The following is a 15,120-nucleotide window of genomic DNA, read 5'->3' on the forward strand; positions in this document are numbered from 1 at the left end:
GCAGGTTCAAACCCAGCCCCGGCCAAACTGCAACAACAACAACAAAAAAAAATAGCTGGGTGTTGTGTCAGGTGCCTGTAGTCCCAGCTGCTTGGGAGGCTGAGGCAAGAGAATCACGTAAGCCCAAGAGTTAGAGGTTGCTGTGAGCTGTGTGATGCCAGGGCACTCTACCCGAGGGCGGTACAGTGAGACTCTGTCTCTACAAAAAAAAAAAAAATCAACATACTTGATGATGTGCAAATTTGAAAGTTGGGAAAAACTAATTTAAAATATAAATTTTGAAGAAATGGGGCATGTAGGAAGTTTTTTTCCCTTTTTTCCCATGTCCTCAACCAGCTTCAATAGGCAAGAGTCACTGTCCAGACATCCACTAAAATCCAAGTGCGCTGGCTGTGAGAGGGCACCCCTGCCTACCTAGCCAAGGTGAGCAGAGGGGAGAGTTGGCAGCAGGGTCTTGGGAAAGGGCACTGGAAAGCCTGGAGTCCTGGAAAACCTGGAGCCCTGAGCCTCCAAGAAGGGGGAAGGCATCTGAAAGAGGGAAGAATGGCTCAGCACCCGTAGCACAGACGTTACAGTGCCAGCCACATACACTGAGGCCGGAAGTTTGAATCCGGCCCAGGCCTGCTAAACAACTATGACAACTGCAACAAAAAAATAGCCAGGTGTTGTGATGGGCTCCTGTAGTTCCAGCTACTTGGGAGAATGAGGTAGAGCTGTGACGCCATGGCAACATAGTAAGCAACATAGTAAGACTCTGTCTAAAAAAAAAGGTGGGGGGAGGCTTTCGGCCAGAGACGTCATCTTCCAGTAATTCACCAAAATGAAAAATACAAAGGGAAAGAGGAGAGGCACCTGATACATGTTCTCTAGGCCTTTTAGAAAACATGGAATTGTTTCTTTGGCCACATATATGAGAATCTACAAGAAAGGTGATATTGTAGACAGCAAGGGAATGGGTACTGTTCAAAAAGGCATGCCACACAAATGTTACCATGGCAAAACTGGAAGAGTCTACAATATTACCCGGTATGCTGTTGGTATTGTAAACAAACAAGTTAAGGGCAAGATTCTTGCCAAGAGGATTAATGTTCATATTGAGCATATTAAGCATGCTAAAGAAAAAAAAACTTCCTAAATTCCCATTTCTTCAAAATTTAAAAGAGCCATAGACTTTAAATCCATGTTCTGGAATGAGATTAGAAGGTGGGATGTGTCTGATCATGAAGGAAAATGATCAGAAAAAGAAGGAAGCCAGAGAGAAAGGTACCTGGGTTTAACTGAAGCGCCAGCCTGCTCCACCCATAAAAGTATATTCTGTGAGAACCAATGGAAAGGAGCCTGAGCTCCTGGAACCCATTCCCTATGAATTCATGGCATAATAGGCATATAACATAGCACACAGGAGAACCAATGGAACCATGGTATTAGGTGTTGGAACTTATTTATTCCCCATGAATCCATGGCATAATAGGTGTACACCTCACTATGTTGCCCATGGCATAATAGGTGTACAGCATAGCACACAGGATAACCAACAGATCCCATGTAACAGCGATTTAAAGTGCTGGAACCTATGCCCCATGAATTCATGGCATAATAGTCATGCAACGCTTTGTCACATTCAATGGCAAGGCACCTGCCTCCCTGAGCTACTGGAACCTTTTCCCTGGTTCCCTGAATTCCCCATGAATTCATGGCATAATAGATATTAAAAATAATAGCCTTGGCTTGGCCCCTATAGCACAGTGTTTACAGTACCAGCCACATACACCGAGGCTGGCGGGTTCAAACCCAGCTTGGGTCAGTTAACAACAATGACAACTGCAACAAAAAAATAGCTGGGCAGTGTGGTGGGCGCCTATAGCTCCTTGGGAGGCTGAAGCTAGAAAATTGCTTAAGCCCAAGAATTTGAGGTTGCTGTGAGCTGTGATGCCATGGTACTCTATCAAGGGTGACATAGTGAGACTCTGTCTCACAAAAATAATAATAATAGCCGGGCGGCGCTTGTGGCTCAGTCGGTAAGGCACTGGCCCCATATACCGAGGGTGGCGGGTTCAAACCTAGCCCCGGCCAAACTGCAACCAAAAAATAGCCGGGCGTCGTGGTGGGCGCCTGTAGTCCCAGCTACTCGGGAGGCTGAGGCAGGAGAATCGCTTAAGCCCAGGAGTTGGAGGTTGCTGTGAGCTGTGTGAGGCCACAGCACTCTACCGAGGGCCATAAAGTGAGACTCTGTCTCTACAAAAAAAAAATAATAATAATAATAGCCTACTACTAGTGTAAAATATTTCTGGTCATTCACTAAAAGTGTGGTATTTTTGTCCCCAAAGAAGTATTAAAGCAAATTTTAATAGTGTCCTAAAAAAAGAAAGAAAGAAAGGGAAAAGAGCAAGTGCAAAGTCAGAGAATCTCTAAGCAGGTAATCAGCAGAGTGAAGAAATGGTCCAGAATGGGAGAAAATGTTTACAAACCACATATCAGACAAGGGCCTACTCTCCAAAGTGTATAAGGAACTCAGACTTCTCCAGAGCACAAAAACAAGTAACCTGATTGAAAAATAGGCAAAGCTTGAGCAGAAATGTTTCTCATAAGAAGACATATGAATGGCAACAGGTCCATGAAAAGATGCTCAACATCTTTGCTCAGGGAAATGCAAAGTAAACCCACAAGAGGTCACCTCAGTCCTGTGAAAATGGCCACTACCATAAAGATGGTAACAAGTGTGGGTGAGGATTTGGAGAAGAAATTCTTGCACTGTTGATGGGATTGGAAATTAGAATGATCATTATGGTAAGTTTGGAAGTTCAAAAAATTCAAAATAGGCTTGGCACCCGTAGCTTAGTGGTTAGGGTGCTGGCCACACACACTGGGGCTGGCGGATTCAAACCCGGGCCAGGCCTGCTAAACAATAATGACAACTACAACAACAACAAAATAGCTGGCTTTGTGTTGGGCACCTGTAGTCCCAGCTACTTGGGAGGCTGAGGCAAGAGAATCACTTAAGCCCAAGAGTTTGAGATTGCTCTGAGCTACAGAGGGTGATGTAGTGAGACTTGATCTCTAAAAAAAAAAATTCAAAATAGGGCTACCATGTGGTCCAACAACCTGATTTCTGGGTATATACTTGCAGGCAATGAAATCAGTGTGTGGAGTCTAAGGTGGTGGGGCTCCTAGAACAGAGAATAGAGTGGTGGTTCCAGGGGCTGGGGGTGGAGTAGGGAGACAATGGTTCAAGCACACAAAATTTCAGCCAGACAGATGAAATTCAAGATGTCTATTATGGGCTGGGCACGGTGGCTCACCTATAATCCTAGCACTGTGGGAGGCTGAGGCAGGTGAATTGCCTGAGCTCATGAGTTCGAGACAGCCTGAGCAAAAGCAAGACCCTGTCTCTACTAAAAATAGAAAAACTGAGGCAAGAGGATCACTTCAACCCAAGTTGGAGGTTGCTATGACCCCATGGCACTCTACCCAGGGTGATAGCAGGAGACTCTGTCTTGTAAAAACAAAACAAAACAAAGTAGTGTATACTCCAACATTGTTAAGAAAGATCTTCAGAGTTGTCAGGGCAAAAAAAGGTAAGTATGTGACACAGGGCATATGCTAATTAGCTCAATGTAGCCATTCCACAAAGTATATATACTTCAAAAAAATTGCTGTAAGTTATATACTGTACATATACAATTTTTTTTTTTGGTAGAGACAGAGTCTCACTGTACCGCCCTTGGGTAGAGTGCCGTGGCGTCACACAGCTCACAGCAACCTCTAACTCTTGGGCTTACGCGATTCTCCTGCCTCAGCCTCTCAAGCAGCTGCAACCACAGGCACCCACCACAACGCCCGGCTATTTTTTTGTTGCAGTTTGGCCGGAGCTGGGTTTGAACCCGCCACCCTCGGCATATGGGGCTGGCGCCCTACTCACTGAGCCACAGGCGCCGCCCTACATATACAATTTTTAATTGTCAATTTAAAAACCAGTTTTTAAAAATCATAGGGATATTAGAAAGAAAATTCTGCCGAATTTCTGGGTATTAAAAGTACTTTTACTGTGAGTCTGCTTATGCTGCCCCTGTATACCTCTACTTAAATAACTGATAGGTGTCTATGCGTGGGAACCAAGAATTCAAGGTTGGCCTGGGAAACACAGTGACTCTCTCCACCTTCAAACAGGATCTCACTTTGTTGCCCCGCCTATAGTGCAGTAGCCTCAGCCTAGCTCATTGCAACCTCAAACCCCTGGGCTTAAGGGATCCTCCTGCCTCAGGTTCCTCAAGAGCTGAGACTAAGTCACCTGCCACCACACCCCACTCATTTTTTATTTTATTTTTTTTACTTAAGTCTTTTGTACATAGATCATAAATATATTTATGCCATTTTCTTTTTTTTGTAGAGACAGAGTCTCACTGTATGGCCCTCGGGTAGAGTGCCGAGGCGTCACACGGCTCACAGCAACCTCTAACTCTTAGGCTTATGCGATTCTCTTGCCTCAGCCTCCCGAGCAGCTGGGACTACAGGCGCCCGCCACAACGCTTGGCTATTTTTTGTTGCAGTTTGGCCGGGGCTGGGTACGAACCCGCCACCCTCAGCATACGGGGCCAGCGCCCTACTCACTGAGTCACAGGCGCCACCCCATTTATGCCATTTACATTGTGTTGATTATTTGTACAAAGTGGAGTGCTTACATCATACTAATCAACATAGCTTTCACCTCATTTACCCAACTACAGCATTAAGACATTTATGTCCTACACATGATACATCCAACTTGTATTTGCAATGTGCTCCATAGTTGTGGTCCCCCTACTATCTCCTACTATCCCTCCCCATTCATTTTTTAATAGACACAAGGTCTTGGTATGGAGCTCAGGCTAGTCTGGAACGAGCCTCAAGGGATCCTCTGGTCTAGGCCTTGAGTTACTGGCTCAGTGCCTGTAGCTCAAGCAGCTAAGGCGCCAGACACATACACCAGAGCTAGAGGGTTCGAATCCAGCCTGGGCCTGCCAAACAACAATGACAACTACAACCAAAAAATAGCTGGGCATTGTGGCAGGTGCCTGTAGTCTCAGATGCTTGGGAGGCTGAGGCAAGAGAATCACTTAAGCCCAGGAGTTGGAAGTTGCTGTGAGTGTGATGCCACTCTACCCAGGGTGACAGCTTGAGACTCTGTCTCAAATAAATAAATAAAAATAAAAAGTAAAAATCTATCTGTGCTGGAGGCTCAGGCCTGTAATCCTACACTCTGGGAGGCCCAGGCAGGTGGAATCTCATGAGTTCCAGCCTGAGAAAAAGCAAGACCCTGAATAAGACTCCGAGGGAGACCCTGACTCTACTAAAACCAGAGAAACTTAAATGAATAAATAAATAAATAAAACAGAGAAGCTAGCAGGGGATTCTGCTGGGCACCTGTAGCCCCAGCTATTGGGGAGGCTGAGGCCAGAAGAGCACATGAGCCCAACAGTTTGAGGTTGCTATGGACTATGATGCCACAGCACTCTACCCAGGGTGACAAAGTGAGACTCTGTCTCACAAAGAAAAAAAATTCAGGGTGAGCTTGAACTCAGCCCTGGCCAAACTGCAACAACAACAAAAAAATAGCCAGGCGTTGTAGCGGGCGCCTGGGGTCCCAGCTACTCGGGAGGCTGAGGCAAGAGAATCACCTAAGCCCAAGAGCTGGAGGTTGCTGTGAGCTGTGATGCCACTGCACTCTACTGAGGGTGACAAAGTGAGACTGTCTCTAAAAAAAAAAGAAAGAAAAGAAAAAAAGATTCATAAGGCAAGAAAATCACTTAAGCCCAGGAGTTGGAGGTTGCTGTGAGCTGTGTGAGGCCACGGCACTCTACCAAGGGCCATAAAGTGAGACTCTGTCTCTACAAAAAAAAAAAAAATTCAAATAAATAATAAATAAATAAATAAAAAGTAAAACTCCACAATTATACTGGGGCACTCCAACCTGGGTGACAGAGTGAGACAAGTAGAAAAAATGAACTGACATACACCCTGAGCATGACATTATTCCATTTTATAAAAGACTTCAGTGATGACTCAGTTAATAATGGGAACAAAGGGCCCGGCGTGGTGGCTCACACCTGTAATCCTAGCACTCTGGGAGGCTGATGGGGGTGGATTGCCCTGATATTACAGGGCAATCTGAGCAAGAGACCCCATCTCTAAAAAAAAAAACAATAATAATAGGTGGGTGTAGTGGCCGGCACCTGTAGTCCCAGCTACTTGAGAAGCTGAAGCAAGAGAATTGCTTGAGCCCAAGAGTTGGAAGTTGCTGTGAGCCATGACACTACAGCACTCCACCAAGGGTAACAAAGCGAGACTCTGTCTCAAAAATATATATATAATAATGGGTACAAAGGAGATCCGTTGCTTTCATGATAACCCAGAGCTCATACTCTCATGCTCCGGGAATAGAAGCCCCAATGTGCCTCCTACCAGCCCCTTCCCAGTCCAGTCCCTGAGCACCATTAATGCCTCTAAGAACTCACCTCCTTCCAGTCTCCAGCCTGGAGCCTCCTTGCCTGGGATCTGTCAGAGTGGCCTCCAGAAGAACTGTGATGTCTATTTATGCAGAACCTGAGCCCTCTGGACCGCCCCCTTCCTGTCAGCTCCACCCACCTTGACTAGATTAAGTCCATATAATCCATTCTGCACACTCCCCATTGATTAGATTTTCCGATGAAATCCACCCTAGAGGAAATTAATTCATTAAACACGGCTTTGGAAATGTCCCTGGTTTTAAGATTGTTGAAATGTTTCAAGACTGTTGAGCTAATATGTTAAAACTTTGCTCCAGCCAGATTAAATTAATGGTTTGCTATGTCAACCTACCCTTTTACAAAAACCATAGAACCAGAGAAGAGCACTTGTCATTACTTGGCGGTCATTCCAGGAGGCTGAGGAAGGAGGGCTGCGATAGACCAAGTGGAACCTCAGCTCCCTGAATTAAGACCCAGAATGTCAGCAAAGCCTGGAATGTGGGTCTCAACTGTGTGCTGTGGACCTGGAAGCAACGTGGAAGAATATTTAAGTGCTAGGCATGATTAGGTTACAGCGTGACACACAAATCCATTCAAATATTGAATTGTTTCTTTCAAATTTAGAGCAAACCATCTAATTTAACATTTCAGATAAATTGGAAGGCTGTTGGTTCTAGACTGGCTCTGGTTTAGGTCCAAGGAAATCCTTTTTTTCTTGAGACAGAGCCACAAACTGTAGCCCTGGTTATAGTGCCGTAGCGTTACAGCTCACAGCAACCTCCAACTCCTGGGATTAAGCAATTCTCCTGCCTTTGCTTCCCAAGTAGCTGGAATTACTGTGGCGCCCGCCACAACGCCTGGCTATTTTTTTTGGTTGCAGCCGTTGTTGTTGTTTGGCGGCCCGGGCTGGTTTGAACCCACCAGCTCAGGTGTATGTGGCTGGCACCTTAGCCACTTGAGCCATAGGTGCGAAGCCGATCCAAGGAAATCTTAAGCAAGCCACTTAACTATGTCAACCTCAAACTCCTTGTGAGAACTCGGAGAATTATTTTCTCCCTTATGTGTTGTTTTAAAGATGTAATAAGGTTATGTCAATAGGTTCGGTGCCTGTAGCACAGTGGATATGGCACCGGCCACATGCCCCGAAGGCTGGCAGGTTCGAACCCAGCCTGAGCCTGCTAAACAACAATGACAACTGCAACCAAAAAATAGCCAGGCATTGTGGCAGGCACCTGTAGTCCCAGCTACTTGGGAGGCTGAGGCAAGAGAATCACTTTAGCCCAAGATTTTGAGGTTGCTGTGAGCTGTGATGCCATAGCACTCGACTGAGGGCAACATAATGAGATTCTCGTACCCCCCCCAAAAAAAAAATTATGTCAGTAAAGCTCCTGATACCAGATTATTTTGCCAAAAAAATGGTGATAACTAGTTTCCAATTCACTTTCTGATATGTTTCTTTCTAAACAATTGGTGTGCTGACAATGAGTGAGAATTAAGAATGGAATTCTTTAGCCTCCACAGGCAACCTGGAGAAATCCTATTTCTAAAAGAACATGAAGGAGAAGAGAAGAAGAAAAATCAGCCGAGGCTGGTGGCACCTGCCTGTAGTCCCAGCTATTTTAGAGGCTGAGGCAGGACATTCACTGGAGCCCAGGAATGCAATGTAACAGTGAGCTATTGTGTCCCTGCACTCCAGCCTGGCTGACAGAGCAAGACCATGTCCCTAAAAAAAATAAAATAATGAAATTTAAGTGTGATTAACTGGAATCTACCCCAAACCACCATTCATGAACCCAATAACCTCAAATCCTCCCTTTTGAAACTAGTCATCCAGCTGATTTCCAGTCTTCAGTATCTTGAGTGGCTGTAAATTCTCCACTGAGATAAAATGTCAAATTTACTTGGGGCTAACAAACCTGGGCCCCTTTGTGTGTCTCAGGATACACTATCCACACACTCTGGGCTCAGTGCTTATATCTGAAGGCACAATTTTAGAGTAAACCATCTAATTTAACATCTCAGATAAATTAGAGGGCTGTTGGTTCTAGACTGGCTCTGGTTTAGATCCAAGGAAATCTTAAGCAAGCCACTTCACTACATCAACTTCAAACTCCTTGTGAGGACTCAGAGAATTATTTTCTCCTTTATGTGTTGTTTTGAAGATGTAATGAGACTATGTCAGTAGACTTGGCACCTATGGCACAAATTGTTTAACCTGAGAATTCCTTTAATTGTATTACAGATCCCTATCCATTCACAATACCTTCCTCAGAAGCAAGTCTATTTTTTCTACTTTTGTTGTGGTATTACAAAAATGTCACTTAACTGTCACAGCTCTTTTAGAAGCAGTAAAAAAAAAGACATGTTAAAAGTGAACAACTTGATTTTTAAAATTAACTCATTTACAATTTAATTCAAAAGTGGTAATTTTTTTTTTTCAGGCGGTATCTTGCTTTGAGAGTGTAGTAGCTCTATCAAAGTTCATAACAGCCTCAAATTCCTGGACTCAAGTGATCCTCCTGCTTCAGCCTTCTGAGTATTTGAGATTACAGGCGTGTGCCACCATGCCCAATTAATTTTTTTTGTTGTTGAGATAGAGTTCTACCTTATGCCCTGAGCAGAGTGCAATGGCATTGTAGCTCACTGCAACCCTGACGCCTGGCTGGGTTTTTCAATTTTTTTATGAGTCGGGGTCTCACTCTCATTCAGACAAGCCTCAAACTCCTGAGCTCAAGCAATCCTCCCACAGTGCTGGGATTATAGGCATGAGCCACCACACCAGGCTGCCCAATTAACTTCTAAAAATTGCTTTTATAGGGCCAGGCATTGTGACTCACGCCTATAATCCCAGCACTTGGGAGGCTAAGGCAGGTGGATTGCTTGAGCTCACAGGTTTGAGACCAGCCTGAGACAGAGTGAGGCGTTGTGGCGGGCACCTGTAGTCCCAGCTACTCTGAAGGCTGAGGCAAGAGGATCACTTAAGACCAGGAGTTTGAGGTTGCTGTGAGCTATGCCACCACAGCACTTTACCAAAGGTGTCAAAGTGAGACTCTGTTTCAAAAAAATTTTTTTTTCTTGGGCGGCCTCCTGTAGCTCAGTGAGTAGGGCGCCGGCCCCATATGCCGAGGGTGGTGGGTTCAAACCCAGCCCCGGCCAAACGGCAACAAAAAAATAGCCGGGCGTTGTGGCGGGCGCCTGTAGTCCCAGCTGCTCGGGAGGCTGAGGCAAGAGAATCGCGTAAGCCCAAGAGTTAGAGGTTGCCGTGAGCAGTGTGAGGCCACGGCACTCTACCTGAGGGCGGTACAGTGAGACTCTGTCTCTACAAAAAAAAAAAAAAAAAAGAAAGAAAAAAAATTTTTTTTCTTTTATAGAGATGGGGTCTCCCTATATTGTCAAGGCTGTATAAGTGTATATACTACGAGACACAATGTAATGTTCACGTATATTTGTACTCTGTAATAAGTAAATCAAGCTTATTAACATATCCATCTTCTCACCCCTCATTTTTCTGTGTTGTGAGAACATTTAAAGTCTGCTCTTTGAGCAGTTTCAAAATTAGCAACCCATTGTTTTTTGTTTATAAGTAACAACAATGTATACTTATGGGAGATGTGTAATACTTTGACACATGCACGCAATGTGCACTGATCAAATCAGGCAAATCAGGGTGATGAAGGTACCCATCCCCTCACACAACTATTATTTCTTTGTGTTGGGAACATTTTCAATCTTCTCTTGCTCAAGAACCCAATAGTAAACAGAAATAAACATGAACACAAATCCATCAGGACCCATCCTGTGAGCACAGTGAAGTGTAGGACTGCACAAGTCACAGGAGGGACCATAATGTGAACCACTGACAAAGAATCAGGTTGACTCTGCCCACTCCTAACATTGGAGCCCAGACGTCATGGGGACATCTCGAACAGCTGAGACACATGCTCCTGCTCTCACAGGGTGGCTTTCTAGCTGCTGTTTAACATTTTTTTTTTTTTTTTGAGACTGAGTCTCACTATGTTGCCCTCAGTAGAGTGCCTGGGCGTCACAGCTCACAGCAATCTCAAAGTCTTGGGCTTAAGTGATTCTGTTGCTTCAGCCTCCCAAGTAGCTGGGACTACAGGCGCCTGCCACAACGCCCTGCTATTTTGTTGTTGTTGTAGTTGTCATTGTTGTTTGGCAGGCCTGGACCAGGTTCAAACCTGCCAGCCCCAGTGTGTGTGTGGCCGGCGCCCTAACCACTAAGCTACAGGTGCTGAGCCTGCTGTTTAACGTTTTGTTGGAAAGATGTCTCAAAAATAGCCTATAGAGGGCGGCGCCTGTGGCTCAGTGAGTAGGGTGCTGGCCCCATGTGCCGAGGGTGGTGGGTTCAGGCCCGGCTCCCGCCAAACTGCAGCAAAAAAAAAAAAATAGCCGGGCGTCGTGGCGGGCGCCTGTAGTCCCAGCTGCTCGGGAGGCTGAGGCAAGAGAATCGCGTGAGCCCAAGAGTTAGAGGTTGCTGTGAGCTGTGTGACGCCACGGCACTCTACCCGAGGGCGGTACAGTGAGACTCTGTCTCTACAAAAAAAAAAAAAAAAAATAGCCTATAGAAGGGGAGGGAGGAACAAGGAGCTCAGTGAGGAGGATGCCAGAATAATCCAGGAGAGAGGGGATTGTGGCCGACCCAGGAGTACTGGTGACTGACATGGGGAATAGTCAGATTTTCATTTTTTACAGTTTTATAGAGGTATAGTTGTCATACAATGAATCATGTATCCAAAGGGCACAGTTTGATAAAACATGAAACATTACTCAGCAATAAAAGGAATCGTTGATCACACACCACATGAAGGGTGAATCTAGAATGATTATGAAGGCAAGAAAGGGCAGATAAAGAATGAATGCATGCTGTATAGGGTGATATAGTGAGAAAGCTGCCACAGGAAATAAAGGGTATCCAAACTGTTAAAGAGAAAATCAAATTGTCTGTCTTTGAAAACAATATTATCTTACATAGTTCAGAAAAACCCTAAAATCATCACCAATTACTCCTAGAATTGATAAATGAATTCGGTAAAGTTGCAGAATAGAAAACCAACATACAAAAATTAGTACCATTTTTACACACAATGAACTATCAAGAAAAAAATACAAGAGGGCAATCTTATTTACAATAACTGAAAAAAAAAATAAGAAAAATCCTAGGAATATATTGAACAAAGGAGTGAAAGATTTCTACAAGGAAAGCTATAAAATGCTGATGAAAGACATTGAAGAGGACACAAGAACATGGAAAGACATCCCATGTTTATGAATTAGACACCTTGGCCCTCTACCCAGGGCAACAGGGCAAGGGTCTCCGGGGGGTGGTGGGGGCAGGAATGTGGTAGGTGGCGCCTGTAGCTCAGTGGGTAGGGTGCCGGCCATGTACACTGAGGCTGGCCGGTTTGAACCTGGCCCAGCCAGCTAAAAACAATAATGGCAACTGCAACAAAAAATGGCCTGGCCTTGTGTCAGGCACCTGTAGTACCAGCTACTTGGGAGGCTTGAAACTCAGAAAAAAAAAAAATGTGGGGGTGGCGCCTGTGGCTCAGTTGGTAAGGCGCCGGCCCCATATACCGAGGGTGGCAGGTTCAAACCCGGCCCCAGCTGAACTGCAACCAAAAAATAGCAGGGCATTGTGGCGGGCGCCTGTAGTCCCAGCTACTCGGGAGGCTGAGGCAAGAGAATCGCTTAAGCCCAGGAGTTGGAGGTTGCTGTGAGCTGTGTGATGCCACGGCACTCTACCCAGGGCGATAAAGTGAGACTCTGTCTCTACAAAAAAAAAAAAAAAAAAAATGTGGTATATGTATACAACGAGATATTATTCAGCCATTAAGAAAATCCTGTTATTTGTAGCAACATGGATGAAACCGAAAAGCGGTATGTTAAGTGAAATAAAGCAGGCCAAAAAAAAAGACAACGCCACAGTTTATCACTCACACGTGATAAACTACAGCTAAAAAGTTGGTTTCATGGAGGTTGAGAGAAGAATGCTGGTACGAGAGGTCTGGAAATAGGGGGAGGTAGAAGAAAAAGAGGCTGGTTAATGGGAACAAAAATACAGTTAAACAGAAGAACTAAATTCTAGGCTTAGTAGAATAGTTGGGTGACTATACCTACCAATATGTACTCTATATTGAAAAATAGCCAGAAGAGAATATTTGGGATATTCTCAAAACAATGTTTGAGGTGGTGGATATGTTTTTGTTTTGTTTGTTTTTTCACTTTATTGCCCTCGATAGAGTGCTGTGGCATCACAGCTCACAGCAACCTCCAACTCCTGGGCTGAAGCAAGAGAATCTCTTGAGCCCAAGAGTTAAAGTTGCTGTGATGCACTCTACCAGGGGTGACAAAGTGAAACTCTGACTCAAAAAAAAAAAAAAAGAAAGAAAGAAATTGTTTTCTTGGCTAGGCCTGGTGATCCTGTAATTCTAGCACTCAGGGAGGCCGAGGCAGGTGGATTACTTGAGCTCAAAAGTGCTAGACTTGGCAACACCTGTAGCTCAGTGGGTAAGGCCCTGGCCACATACACTGAGGCTGGCAGGTTCGAACTTGTCCTGGGGCAGCTAAAACAACAATGACAACTGCAACAACAACAAAAAATAGCCAGGCATTATGGTGGTGCCTGTAGTCCCAGCTACTACTTGGGAGGCTGAGGCTAGAGAATCACTTAAGCCCAAGAGTTGCTGAGCCTGAGGTTGGCTGTGAGCTGTGACGTCAAAGCACTCTACCTAGGGCAACATCTTGGGACTCTGTCTCAAAAAAAAAGTTCTAGACCAGCCTGAGCAAGAGCAAAATGCTGTCTCTATAAATAGCCTGGTGTTGTGGCCAGGTCCTATAGTCCCAGATACATGGGAGGCTGAGGCAAGAGGATTGCTGAGGTTGCTGTGAGCTATGATGCCATAGTACTCTACTGAGAGTGACAAAATGAGACTTTCAAAAAATAAAATAAAATAAGAAAAGAAATTGCTTTCTTCACAGGAGGGGACCCAACTTGGTGATAACCTATAGATCCATGGTACATGACCCCTTCAAACACATCAGACAGAGGACAGATCATTCATTAGATCAGGAAAACCAGGGACATTTCCAAAGCTGGTGTGTTTAATGAATTAATTTCCTCTAGGGTGGGTTTCATTGGGAAATCTAATCAATGGGGAGTGTGCAGAATGGATTATATGGACTTAATCTAGTCAAGGTGGGTGGAGCTGACAGGAAGGGGGCGGTCCAGAGGGCTCAGGTTCTGCATAAATAGACATCACAGTTCCTCTGGAGGCCACTCTGACAGCAGATCCCAGGCAAGGAGGCTCCAGGCTGGAGACTGGAAGGAGGTGAGTTCTCAGAGGCGTTATGGTGCTCAGAGACTGGACTGGGCAGGGGCTGGTAGGAGGCACATTGGGATTTCTATTCCCTGAGCGTGAGAGGATGAGAGTTATCGTGAAAGTACAGATCTCCTTTGTACCCATTACTAACTGAGTCATCACAGAAGTCTTTTATAAAATGGAATAATGTTAACATGCTCATCATGCTCAGGGTGTATGTCAGTTCATTTTTTTCTACTTGTTTCACTCTGTCACCCAGGTTGGAGTGCCCCGGTGCAATTGTGGAGTTTTACATTTTATTTATTAATTCGAATTTTTTTTTTTTTTTTTTTTTGAGACAGAGTCTCACTTTATCGCCCTGGGTAGAGTGCTGTGGCATCGTAATTCACAGCAACCTCTAACTGCCGGGCTCATGTGACCATTTGGCCTCAGCCTTCCTAGTAGCTGGGACCATTGGCACCCAGCACAATCCCCTGCTAGTTTCTCTGTTTTATTATTTATTTATCTATTTATTTTGAAGTTTCTCTGTTTTTAGTAGAGATGGAGTTTCCCTCGGGGTCTCATTCAGGTTCTCGCTGTTGCTCAGGCTGGTCTCAATCCACCTGCCTGGGCCTCCCGGAGTGCTAGGATTACAGGCATGAGCCCCCAGTCCAGCTGGATTTTCTCTCTCTTTTTTTTTTTTTCTAGAGACAGAGTCTCACTTTGTTGCCCTCCATAGAGTGCTGTGGCATCACAGTTCACAGCAATATCCAGCTCTTGGGCTTAGGCAATTCTCTTGCCTCAGCCTCCCGAGTAGCTGGGACTATAGGCGACTGCCACAATGCCCAACTATTTTTTCTTTTTTTTTAGGCTTTCATCTTTATTTTTTTATTTTTATTTTTTGCAGTTTATGGCCGGGGCTGGGTTTGAACCCACCGCCTCCGGCATATGGGGCAGGGGCCCTAATCCTTTGAGCCACAGGCGTCGCCCCCGACTATTTTTTGTTGCAGTTTGGCCAGGGCGGGTTTGAACCTGCCACCCTCAGTATATGGGGCCGGCGCCCCACTCACTGAGCCACAGGCGCAGCCCCGTGGATATTCTCTTTTTAAAGAGGAACTCTCACCTGGTTCCAGGGACTCAATGCCTAGACCAGAGGATCCCTAGAAATGCCATTCAGAAACTGAGGCCTGGACTCGGGGGCATCAGGGATCTGCTTGGTACTTTATTTTACTGTGGCTGAGCTGGTACCCAATTTAGAAAACAAAGTCATCTGAATTCTTCCTTTTCCTTTCTCCAAGTAGAAGAAAATGCTCCCTGAG

This window comes from Nycticebus coucang, chromosome 10 (genome assembly GCF_027406575.1).
Source record: "Nycticebus coucang isolate mNycCou1 chromosome 10, mNycCou1.pri, whole genome shotgun sequence".
Classification (NCBI taxonomy): Eukaryota; Metazoa; Chordata; class Mammalia; order Primates; family Lorisidae; genus Nycticebus; species Nycticebus coucang.